Here is an 11,970-nt window from a genome sequence, read left to right on the forward strand (position 1 = left end):
AGAGGAGTGTGGAGAAGATGTGGTTCTTCTGTTCTAGAAGAGTGTCAAGAAGATATGGTCCTTCTGTTCTAGAAGAGTGTGGGGAACATGTGGTTCTTCCAGAAGGCTTGGCGTCCGGGGGCCTTCTCAGCAGGCTGTGGTGGGCCGCAGGAGTGCCTGTGGGCTACTTCTTTTGCTGTGGGGTCTTTTATGGTTTCAATGTTAATGGCCCAAGGCTGTGTGTGTATGAGCATGTGTCAATGTGTGTGTGTGTGTGTGTGTGTGTGTGTGTGTGTGTGTGTGTGTGTGTGTGTGTGTGTGTGTGTGTGTGTGTGTGTGTGTGTGTGTGTGTGTGTCTAGGCAGCTGAAAGCCGCACACTTTTGACTCGATGCGGTCGGTGTATTTCTCCTTTTAATATCGTAGCTGTCTGCGAGAGCCTTTCATTGAAACTCCGAATCCGTCCCTGAGAATGTTTGGGTTTGTTTATGTTTATACAGATATAAGAAAGCTAGAGAAAGAAGGAAGACACACAAAATATGAATCCTGTGTCACTGGCGTAGGGCCATAAATATCGGGGGATCCTAACCACTCAATAGTATAATATACTGAATTCCAGAGATTCTGTGAGGAATATCTTTGAAGGTTATACTTGGTAATCACTCCTCACTCATAACGTGTACATCAATTGTCTCTCTAAAATGTACTATTTCAATTGTTTGTTTCTGTCATTACTAAGTTTTTCTCATCTCTCTTGTTTTTTTTCTTTTTACTACCATCGGTAATCCTCTTCATGATGTTTCATCCTGACTCATTGCCAAATCATACTGATGCACAGTCAGTGACGCACTCTCTAGCCGTAGCATCCTGGCTGTCCTCTTGTACTACCTCCAGCCTCTCCCTCAAACAGCTGTACACGTATGCGTGTGTGTGTGTGGGGTTGTGGTTGGTGGAGGGGTGGCCAGTGGAGGGTCATAATTTGGTGGTAAGCTTGAGATGGAGAAAACAGAGGTCTTTGGGATTCAGGGCATGCTGCCTGCGCACAGCCTCGTACACCACTGGTGTACCCCTGAGGTCGGCAAAGTACAGGGGGCCGGCAACGGTACCCTGAGGTACTCCATCACCCTTAACCCGAAACACTGAGGCTTGCTCAGATACCCGAGTGCCATCCAGGAAGTGTTGCTATTATTATACAGTGCATGTTTTCTGTCATGACAGATCCTGGCAAGGAGTTGTATTTAAGCAGCTTTATGTAGTGAACACCTTACTGTTCTGTAGGCACTATGAAGTCTTGTATGTGTGTAAATGCAGGGGACCACAGAATGAGTCAGCGTTGGAAACTCCAAACTGCTCCAGCAGCTCGTTATGAGACGTGTTGGTGACACATTGCAAAAAAACCTCTTCCTTCATCGACCGATGCGTTAAAATAAACATCCTGCGTCCCACCCTCCTTGCAGAAACACACGCACACAAACAGACGTGCACGCACACACAAACACACAGCTGTACATGCACACAAACACAAACACACACTCATACCCACAGTGATAAATACAGGCATATATTCAGTTAAAGTTGCCATTAAAATTAAAAACCAAATAATAGGTATATTCAAGCACTCTTGGTTTCCCTCCTACCATCAATAAGTTTGTCTACTTTAACCTCCCATCATTCCAAAAGTATCATGAAGTTAAACCTTTTTGTGAATCTAGTTGATGAAACATTGAAGGGTGTTGTTAACTGTTGTAAAGTTGGATGAAATCGTCGACCAATACATCATATTGCGTAGAGTATTATTGATGGCATATACTGTATGAAGACGCCATGTTGTTGTTGTGATCCTCCAGGACGGTGGTGATGCCCATCGCCAATGAGTTTGCCCCCGACGTGGTGCTGGTGTCCTCGGGCTTCGACGCGGTGGAGGGCCACGCTCCTCCGCTGGGCGGTTACAGACTCACCGCCAAATGTAAGCCCTTGCTTCACACCCACCGGGCCCGTCTGTAATCGCACGCCGTAATTAGAAAGCGCCTTGTCGCGATGAGAATCCCCGCGGGGGTTTAACCGAGCAGAAATAAGAGGGTAAGGAGACCGGGATGACGGCATGTGACCCGGGTCATGGGGGGGTCACTGGATGGATAACAACATGTATGCGGACCGGGGTGCGTGTTGACGTTGTTAATGGTTTATTTTGGGATGAGATGAGCGAAAGTTTCGTTTAAAGTCTTATCCTGTTACTCCCTCTTATTACTTCATACTTCTCTCACATTCTGAAGGAGGGTCAATGTTTTGATAGGATTTGTTTTGATAAGCCTTGTTTATTTTTCCCATTAATCATTTAGTCTATATAATGTAAACAGAGGCCAAAGGGATGTCTTAAATGTGCTTGCTTTATCTGACAAGCAGCCAAGGAATACAAAATGATTCCCTTTTATAATGACCCATGAACCAAATAATCTTATTGAACTGCAACATTGTGTGGCAAATGTTTGTTCATTTGTACTTGATTTAATACTTAAATTAATAATCGATTATCAAATTGGTTTTGATCGATTTTCGTTCAAAAGATTAATCAAAGTGTTTCAGCCCTAATCTGAATCATCATGGATCCCTATAAAGGTTTCCATGGGTCTTAGGGAGAGATGATCAACAGTAGCCTAGTGAGACCATCCTGATCCATAAGTTCACATTCTCCTTCTCTCACTGGTGTAATGCCTCCACCAAAACGTTTTAAATGACAGGACCAATCAGGGCAGGGGGGGTTCAGTTCCTGACACACGAGCAAGTTCAATAGCAGTGCCTGAGGAAAACACTTTCCTTGTTTTGACGAAATAGACAGAGTAACGGTGTGAAAAGATGAACATAAATATGCAGGGAAGGTGTTTCTCGGATGAGAATATGGTTTGGTTTTACTTCCAACCGGATTCGGCAAAAACTAAGAGAGCAAGAATGTCACCTAGTTATTTAATCTGATTGCCTCAAGTTTTTTTTTAACAATGTAAGGCCTCGCCCATATGTGGGAATCAATGGCTCCCTAGCCAAGGCCAGACTGGTATTCATTGCAAAACACAAATCTTGCCATTACTTCGTTCGTACTAAAACTACTTCTGGACGGGCTCACGTGGCTAGGTTAGCAGGGCTAAGCAGGGTATTGGACACTAAGGGGAAAGCGGGATTGAGGGAGGAAACTGTCTGCCGAATGCATATTAAATATACTATATATTATCAACAAGATATATTACATACTACACACACATTCCTAATCTTCCTGGAAGAGGGGTATAGAGGGAGAGAGATCAAAGTAAATTGCACAGCGAAAGCCACATTTATTGTATCAAACCTGCCTTATATTGTGGCTAGATTTCAACCCAGCAAATCTCTGATGTTGTTTCTCGCTCACTCTCCCTCGGTCTCTCTGTCTCTATTGATCATATGATTCAATAATCCTTTGTTATATGCACTCTAAACCCTCTCCCTCCTCCCCTTTCCTTTGGTCAACATCCAAGTGTTTAGGGGCCTAAAAGAATAAGCTCTGTCTCTGGCTTTCCCTTTTCTATTGGCCCGTGTCTCAGTGATGTCACTTCCTGTTTGTGCAGGCTTCGGCTACCTGACCCGGCAGCTGATGGGCCTGGCTGGGGGGAGGGTGGTGCTGGCGCTGGAGGGGGGTCACGACCTCACCGCCATCTGTGACGCCTCCGAGGCCTGCGTCTCCGCGCTGCTCGGCAACGAGGTAAGAGACGAGATGGGGGGGCTGAGAAGAAAGGACGGAGGGCTGGATGGAATGGAGGGATGGATGGATGGATAGTGGTTTGGTGGAACTAAAGGAGGATGGATGGATGGATGGATGGATGGATGGATAGATGGATAGTGGTTTCGTAGGAATAAAGGAGGATGGAGAGTTGGATGGTTGGTTGGTCAGTTTGTTGGATGGGTAGCCTATCAACGGAGACCCAAATCTTCTTGTCGCAGTTGAATAGACCTTCAACCAAACAGAGCAGCACAACGTGTGTCCAATCAGCGGCAGCCATGTTGGTTGTTGATGACAATTCCTCAACGGCACTCCCATAGGACAATCCTCTGTACAGCCCTCGTATTAAACCCGCCTCACATTAGACACAGGGTTGTCATTGGTCCGACCCGGGACCCGGTAGAGAGGGATGGAGGGAGCTGTTCCGGCTCTGTTGTGGAGAGATGATAACATGAGGGAGAGCAATCCTTCTCTATTCTGTACTCGATCATCCCAGCAACCCAAAAAGTGTGTGTGTGTGTGTGTGTGTGTGTGTGTGTGTGTGTGTGTGTGTGTGTGTGTGTGTGTGTGTGTGTGTGTGTGTGTGTGTGTGTGTGTGTGTGTGTGTGTGTGTGTGTGTGTGTGTGTGTCCCAACGGCAGCATCAGTGGCACTCCAAGTCGCCCACTCTGTTCTAATGGACGGCGGAGTGCTTTCTTGGAAGGCGTCTCCGCCGCTAGCTCCCCCGCCCTCCAGATTACTGCTCCGCGATAACGCAATACTTTATTGGTTAGAGGACTAATGTCCTTCAAGGACTGGGCAACGGCAAAATGAATTGAGAGAAAGAGGAGGGTTAGGGATTTAAAAGTTAGTTCATAGTTTAAAGCGGTATAGTGAGTGCGTTCCTGGGTTTGATGCGTTAGTCCGTGGAAGGTTGAGACGCCATCTTGTCCCATTGGCAACGTACAAAGACTTACCATGCTCAGACAATAATTCAATCTTTTACTCCCAGTCTACATATATTACTTCATGTGCATATCATTGCTCTAAGTCTTATAAAGCTACTTCCATTTCCAAGTAGCACTAAAACCGCTAGCCAGCTCTTTGGATGTTCAATGAGTTTCGATTTTGATGAATCGTTGAGATGACGATGAAAATAAAGTTTTTTTTCTCTACTTTTGACTTAATCTTTATTGTATTCATACTCAGAAGGCTGTGAATGCAATATGGCGGTTAAGTTGGCACCCATGCCTAACCTCAACGCCACCAAACTCCATTGGTCAGTAGCTAAAAAGAGGTGCGCAAATAATGATCGAATATCCAGCCCCATAATACGCCATAATTTTTAGGCCATAATACGCTGAACGCAGTGTTTATATGTTAGTCCTAAAGTGGCCGCTGTAAGTGTTGCTGCAGACCTAGCCACAAGCACACCCTTTCAGTGTTTGTCGTAATTAGCCAGGGATAACCTGCTCATACCGTTTCTCGCTGCAGTAGGGAGCCTTTAACGTGGTAATAATGATTTCATATGGGTACTTAGTTTAGTTTAAATGTTGGGCTCACTGTGACCGTTCACCACAGTCTATTACTGGAAGGTTACTGTGTTGTGAGGACACAGTGTTTGTGTCGCATGCCCCGAGAGTGATAGGTTTTAAGTCTGTGTTTTTGATTTGATGATGCATAAATGGGATTTTATGCTTTTTTTAAAAAGCCGAAAGAGCTCTTGATTAACTTTTAAATACCATACATATGAACTCAGGATTGTTGGGACATAATAGAAAATAATGATATTATTTATAGAATAGAATATCAGATATATAAAATAATAATATAATATTATAATAAGCCACAATGGAGAAATATACAGCTACGTTCAGATATGCTTTTTCTAATAATAATTAAGTTATTACGATAATTACCCCAAAAACGCTGAAAGGTGACCTTGGTTGCCCTGCCTGATCTGTTGTTTCAACCATCTTCGAGACAAACCTGCTCGTAAAAAACCATCGATTGGCATCGTAAAACCAACCAAGTGTGGCCCAGGTTCATGTGGGTCTTGGACGAGGTGCAAAACAAACACAACAACAATGGCAGATCGCAGTCATAAAGGTTAGTTGCCGTGACGACTCGGCCGATCCAAGAACAACATTAAAAAGAAAAACCTGTTAAAAAATCTTTTGTTACACGAGTGCACAGAACATTAGAGAAGAAAATGCTGACATCTGTTTGGAAATGTTTTGACATTCGGACAGGGGGAGAGGACAGTGGGTGGACGGATCTGATTAGCGAAGCAATTTAAGAGGAAGAGGGGTTTTCCGACTTGGCGTAATTAACTAAAATAACAATGTTCATAAAAAACATGTAGCGCTGCAGAGCACGAGCATTCACTTCCCACGCCAAAGAACAATCTGCTTTTCGATTTCTGTCCGTCCATGGCGCATGTGTGCACCGTACCGATAACCAGTGAAATAAACCAGCAATGGAAACTCTCCATAACCAGGCCTTGCTTATATTGGGAATGGGTGCTAATGGCATGGGATTATCGACCATAAAAGTCCCAGGACCATAAGGTTATTGGGAAGGAGTTTATCTTCTGGTTTGGATTGAACCTCGATGTCAAAGTCCTAAACGGTGTTAGCGGTCTGTCATGAGACGCTGCAGGACGACGCTGGGATGCCGGGTGGCAAAACATGTCAGGGAACCCGCCAAGCTAGCAAACACCCCTGAGCTGTAATGGGACTGTTTGCCTTGGAGAGAAAACACAGGAACTCTGACTTGGCTAATCCATCCCCCTGAGTCTGTTTACCTGCTCGGAGCCCACCTATGAGTGACTCAAGGACGAGCGGTAATGACCGCCGTGGTAACGCGCGGCTCTGCGGCGCAACGTCCACCAGGACATTGTGTTGACACAGAGGGGATGAGGAGTCCCAGGCAGCCACTGAAAGGACTGCGGCGTGAAGGAGGGATGAGGTCATATCCCGTTCTATGTGAGAACGTGTTGTGTGTCGTGGCTCTAAACTTCCCTCAAAAGCTGTAATCTGACGTATTTCGTCAAGCTAAACCACGAAGCATCATGGCAGCTTTGTTTCCTAGCTAGTACGGGTCATTTAGGACTATGTCCCAATCCATAGGCCTTAATGCAGACGTCAACATTACCTGCTAAGTGGACTAGTTCTTACTATAAACAATATTGAAAACAACAAATTCATCGGCTGTCTCAGGGGGCTGAACCTGCAAGTTCGTTACCCATGTAGGCAATCGGCCTTGTCAGAGATCCATGTTCGATTCCGACGTTCCTGCACTCCAATTTTTCCTGTTAGTTTGCCCTGTCACGTCCACAAAGACACAGAACCCCATTGAATAGCCCCTCGGACGGGAATGCATTGAGTGTGAACAAAAACTAAAAGGAAGAAAAAAGGAGTTGCGGTTTGTTTTTCCGCCATGCAGGGGGACGGAGCCCCACACAGGAAGCAGGGTGAGGTAAAGTCACAGGGTAGCTTAGAGGTTGGGTGGAGAGGTGGTGGTGGGGTTGGGGGGGGGGGGGGGGTACAGAGGGGCTCTGGCTCTCAGGTTTCCAGCGCCTGCAGAGTCCCAGCTCCGGCTCCAGCAGGAATCTGGAAGGGGTCAGTGGCAGAGTGCCACAGGGAGCTGGGAATTATAGAAGCAGGTAGGAGGTGCAAGACGGAGACCCTCTCCCCTGACCCGGGGTACTCTGCTCCCACAGGCCAGCACCCGGGGAGTGGGTCGCCGGCCCACATCTGAGAGTGGTTACTCTCACGCCGGGCTGGGGACGGGGTCACGCACAGGCCCGGGGATCGAATAATCAAAGGAAATGAAGGAATCGCTTGAAGTCAAAGAGGAGGGAGGACTCTTATTGTTGCGGAGGGAGCTGTGATCACATCTGAGGAAACGGGTTAAACGAACACTAAAGTGTTGGAAGGTGTTTAGGTGTTTGTGTTTGGGGCAAACGTTGCCCCTGATGAAGTTTTATTGGGGACCGTTACGATTTGGGAGGATAGTTAAAGCGGGATAGTATAGTGTTTAGTGTGTTCTACTCAGAGAAGTGACTGAACTCCACCCCCAAACTACCTGTGGGCTTCCTTGAACTAAATGCCTTAACCTGCTCCTTAAAGACCTGCATCTGAATTCACTTTTAATTCACTTTTGTGCAATTAAAGTGCTTGCTACATGACTAAATAGTAAATGGCAAATTATAAAGTATCTTTTCGACATAGTTCCAACTATAGTTGACTTAAGCAGATTGGATCTTCAAATCTGGTGAAGAAGCAAACCTGGGGAGCAACAAAAAGAAAGTACCAAAGAATAATGATGTTGTAAGAACCATAGTAATGAAGTTTCCCGTTTCATTCTGGAGGGCTTGATAAAAGACTGCGAGGGTGGTGATGCCGGTGCTGTACAGAATGGCTCATTAATAGCCATTGACTGTGATTAAGTGGTAAGCAGGCCAAATGTTGACACTGCTGATTGGCAAAGAAGAACCCTTTTCGTTCTCACAACTTGGGATGGTTCCTTTCTTTGGTTCCTTTGGCGAGAAGCGTGTGGTAGATCTTTTTTGAAGACAGCTCTGATGACCTTTGGCGTTTGTTGACAGATCAGACTTGGAGAGGTGTGTTTGTGGCTGCTCTTATAGCTCATATTGAAGAGAGAGAATTTGCCTTGATTGTTTGATTTAAATGGAGAGTGGACTGGATCACTGGCCGAATGCAAGCGCATTTATCCTAATCCCGATGAAGGTCTCCGTAATGGAGTTGGAATGCACACTTGTGGAAAAACCCTTTTTGTCTGGGAGCGTTTCTTTTTGTTGGTATGCAGGGAAACGAGATGGGTGGGTGTTCTGTTCTTTGTTGTTTTTTTGTGGGTTTGGACGTCTGCACGGTGCGATATTAATATCAGAAAGTTAGTGTGGAGGACGAAGATGAGCAGGGGAACACAGCTGGGTGCGTTGGTCAGCTGGCCCTTTGTTGATGTAGCTTCCAATGGCCCGAGAGTTCGTTTTGTCTGGAACCTTCTGGAACTTTCTAGAACCCACCACAACAGTGGACCGGACCTATGAGGGGCCAGCCTCCAGCAGGTGCTGCCCTCCCTTCAGATGGTGGTTTCTGCACACGTGCCAACATATTAATCGGTGTGCATGTCCTCCTGCTCAGGGGAGCTGGTCATAGGGGAAAAGCTTGAGGTCCACAGTCACTGGGTCTCAAAGTACACACCGACTTTTGTATAAGAAAGCCCACTTTGTTTTTGTCACGCCAATCAAGACAGAATAAACCTCGAAGGTCAGTTGTTCCGGCTGGATTGATCAAATGTCAATAGTGGAAACATCAGCTCTTCAGACTAACCGTTTATTACGTCAGCGTTAACCGCACAACCAGACCTTGGAGCTTGGTGGAATGAATCGGTCTCTAATCCCTGGCCAAAGCATCCCCTCTACGCGTCTTTACGGGACCACTACCCTCCCGCCCGACCCCCAGACCGGGCTCTCCAGCGTTTTACGGCTGGCCTCAGTGTGAGAAATATATCCCTGTGCTTTTATTGGCAGGGCGAGATGAGCTCGGCTATAATGAGCCTCGGGTTGCCTTTGAAGGCGGCTCAGATTAACGGCGGGGAAAGGGGGATAAAAGTTTGTGAATGGACTTTACAGGCTTTCGCGCGCTTCCCCCCCCAGCTCAGCCGTACGTAATCGCAGAGCCTCTCCCGTTAAACAGCTCATGAATGATGCTCCGGCAACGCCAGTCAACTCTGGACCAAAGACTAATTGATGAATGCGTGCTAGCAGATGTTTTTCCAAGCCGAAATGATTCGATAAACAACGGGCTAATATGCTAATTGTTGCCATCTGTCAATGAGGTTATTAGGTGTGTTTACACTGCAGCTACAGTCGCCACGCTCTGCTTCCCCCCCCCCCCCGTCCCCCGTCTCTGGATCGGCTTTCTCCTACCACCTCCATCACCACCGCTACCACCACCTACCCTCCACCACCTCCACACACCTCCTCCCCACCCCCCCTACCACCACCACCCCCCCACCACCCACCACCGCAACACCACCTACCCTCCACCACCCACCACCACCCCTACCTCCACCACCCACCTCCGCACACCACCTACCTCCACCACCCCCCCACCACACCCCAACCTCCCCACCCACCACCGCTACACACCTACCCCACCACCCACCACCGCTAACACCACCTACCTCCACCACCCACCACCGCTAACACCACCTACCACCACCACCCACCACCGCTAACACCACCTACCACCACCACCCACCACCGCTAACACCACCTACCTCCACCACCCACCACCGCTAACACCACCTACCTTCACCACCCACCACCGCTAACACCACCTACCTCCACCACCCACCACCACCACCTACCTCCACCACCCACCACCGCTAACACCACCTACCACCACCACCCACCAACACCACCTACCTCCACCACCCACCTCCATCAGCACCACTACTTCCCCACCCACCACCACCGTCATCACTTCCACCCCTACTCCACCACCACTACTACCCCCCCAACTGCACCTCCATCACCACCACTACTACCCCCCCACTCCAGCACCGTCATCACTACCATCCCCTAGCTCCACCTTCACCACCCCCCAACTCCAACACCACCACTACCACCTCCCAACTCCAGCACCGTCATCACTACCACTCCACCATCAGCACCATCACCACCATCACTAACCACCTCCATCACCACCTACCACCACCCACCTCCTCTACCAGCACCACCACCATCACCACCACTACCCCCTACCCACCTGCCAGGACTACCACCACTGCCACCGCTTACAAGGAGAAAACCTTCCAAGGAGAACCTCCCCTCCATCCCATCCAGAAAAAGGTCTCTTGATCCGCACAATAGCCGCGGTTAGCTGGTTCAGTTAGCATAACATAATCAAGCGTTCTGGGTCCCTCGGCCGTGTGCGTAGGCGAGAGCGCAGTCAACAGTCAACAATGGACGCCTTGTCGACTTTCCTCCCGCTGAACAAGTGAAATTCCTTCTCCCTTTCCGCTGTTTTGCTTTCGGCCTCCCTCTCAGAATGTTTTGCCGGTGGAACCCTCCTCTTCCTCACACCCGTGCTCAGGGCTTTCCACGCCGTCGTGGTTATGTTGGCCGCCGGTGGCTGCGCGTGTGCGTTTGAAGCCTCTGCCACACGCGAAAGAAACACTTTTTTCCCAGGCTTCGGTGGGTGCAGTGACAGAGAGCTGTCTGGAACAAAAGAGCACTCAGCAGTCCTGCACCGTAGAGATGTGGAGCTCCACACACCCACACACACACACGCACGCACACACGCGCATACAGCAAAGAAATAAAATAAACAGGCTGTGTGCGGTGAAGGAAGGAATTGTGTGTGGGTGCGTGTGTGTGTGTGTGTGTGTTTGCACATGCTTGCGTGCATGAGGATGTACACGTTTGTGTGAACGTGTGACCGTGTGTACGTGCAGCGCTTGTACCTGCCAGGCGGGGTCCCTGGAGTTTGCTGACAAGAGCCATTAAAGTTTATGAGCGTGAGGCCCGGCTGTCAATCAGACGACAGACTCCCTCATCCAACCCTGCTCTGGGGGCGGGGCTCCCAGGGACCCTGGGGACAATCCGGGCCGGGCCTGGCTGCCTGCCTGGCTGAGGCTGGGGTGAGGCTAAGGATTTGGCTGGCTGCTTGGTTTAGGTCAATGTAACTGATGGCACCCTGTTGGTCTGAGATGGACTCTGAATTTTGAGGTGGCAGGTTTTCATTCAAGAGTGTGTTAGTTAAGAGGTGCTTAATTAAATAATAATTGTTATTATAATAATATTAGTAATAATAATATGTAGGTATTAAACCCATTTTTGCCATGAATAAAATAATAGATAAGGCATGAAAATGAAGATAGTTTCTTTCAGTTCCTGACGTCTCTGTGGTATAGTTTATCCTGCTATTTTCTTCACTCATTTCCTGTCCGAGATCAACAAAGTCCATATTATCTTATGTCAGTTATCTCCTCTGTCTGTGTCACATTGGCCCTTGTGTTTCTGGCTGTTGGTTTCCTCCTTGTTCACACAAAGGCAGAGTAACCGCTAGCTTATGCTATATCGGGGCTTTCGCCTTATGCTATATCGGGGCTTTCGCTATGTTTTAGGTAATAAGTCACTGCAAAGTACAGAAAGTACAACTCAAACACTGAATTGAGGGCGTGTGCGTGCGCATTCAGCGTGTTTGCGTGTCAGCTTGTGTGTGTGTGTGTGTGTG

The 11,970-nt window shown here is 48.0% G+C and overlaps 1 pseudogene; it reads left to right on the forward strand.

The window, feature by feature from the left end:
- The window catches only part of LOC132448827 (histone deacetylase 4-like), a 101,306-nt pseudogene extending 93,314 nt beyond the window's left edge, over positions 1-7,992 (forward strand).
- The last annotated feature ends 3,978 nt before the right edge of the window (positions 7,993-11,970 follow it).

This window comes from Gadus macrocephalus, chromosome 20, assembly GCF_031168955.1.
Source record: "Gadus macrocephalus chromosome 20, ASM3116895v1".
NCBI classification, from domain to species: Eukaryota; Metazoa; Chordata; class Actinopteri; order Gadiformes; family Gadidae; genus Gadus; species Gadus macrocephalus.